This window comes from Limulus polyphemus, unplaced genomic scaffold (assembly GCF_000517525.1).
Source record: "Limulus polyphemus unplaced genomic scaffold, Limulus_polyphemus-2.1.2 Scaffold6297, whole genome shotgun sequence".
Taxonomy (NCBI): domain Eukaryota; kingdom Metazoa; phylum Arthropoda; class Merostomata; order Xiphosura; family Limulidae; genus Limulus; species Limulus polyphemus.
Window position 1 is genome coordinate 43,153 of NW_013671907.1, and position 1,338 is coordinate 44,490.

Genomic DNA, 1,338 nt, shown 5'->3' on the forward strand with positions numbered 1-1,338 from the left:
AAGCCTCGAGTGTTTTCCAGACGCCCTCTATTTCGTATATATTACACCGGCGAGAAGTGACGGCATAGAGATGAATAATTGCAGATTGAATTGCAGACAGATAGAGACGGGAAATTGAGTCAAGCGCGGTAGTAAGTAAAGTGCGTGAATCGTTTGTTGTGAATTATAGCGTGTATTTAAGTTAAAGTGACTGTGGAAATTAAGTGTATTGGAAAGTTGTATTGAGAAAAAATAGACTAGTTTTATTTAAGAAAAGACTTGCTTCGCTGAAGTTTCTCGGGAAGAATTTTTACAGGAAATTATCTAACGAACAGAGACGTAACAATATATTATTTGAAATTAACATGACCTAATGGGGCTTATGAATTACCATCTAGTATTCTCACGTACATTGATTTCCTTTTAGAATGATCAGCTACGTTACACAGAGTAACAGGAGATCCAACATAAAATATATCATGGAGTAAACCAGAATTATCTGACTTTGACAAGTTTAAAGAGAGAAATATGTTGATTATAATGTAAAACAGAGTGAAATAATATTTATTTAACACTCAAAAACAACCAGAGTTAAACAAGTGCACAAGAAGAAATACAATGTTTTTATTGGATCATTAAATTATTAAGAGGATTATTGAGAACTAATTAAAACTTACATTTAAAATTAGAACAATGTAAATACTGGGTTGTACTAAATGTTTCTCATTCTTTAATTTAGCTTTAAAGTAAAGTTTATTAAATTTTGCTGTTTTTAAATAATTCTGCAGTTGCAACATAGCATTGCTCGAGCAAAAATTTAACTTTCCCAGGGGCTAATTGGGTCAAGTGGAGATTAAGCATCTTCTTGTCTGATTCTCTTTTAGGAATAACTAGATTTTTTAAATTAGCATGCCAAGTTATTCTTTTCAGCAAATCAGGTAGTATCTGAAGTAAACCTATCCATGAACTTCACTGCCCCTTGGCCAACTGAACTAACAGGCATCAATCACTGTTTACTTGCGTCAGAAACTTGAAATGTATTGTCATTTTGAAGACAGTGATAAGGCCAGGTAGAGCAGATTTTTACGAGATTGTTCAGCTGATCTTACATAGATTCTCAATAGATTTCCACCAAGTTGTCAACAGAATTTTACATAGTTTCAAACAGTTTTCTTACATAGATTTTGTTTGGATTGAAGTATGTCAGAATTTAAAATCTGATCTTCGCCAATTGTCAGAATTTAAATGCTTTTAGTAATATTTCTTAATAGTATAAACCTATACTATGTTGTTGTTGGGCTTAGGATTCTTCTACAGTAGGTGTCTGTAGACTTGTTAACGATAAATTCAATGATGAAT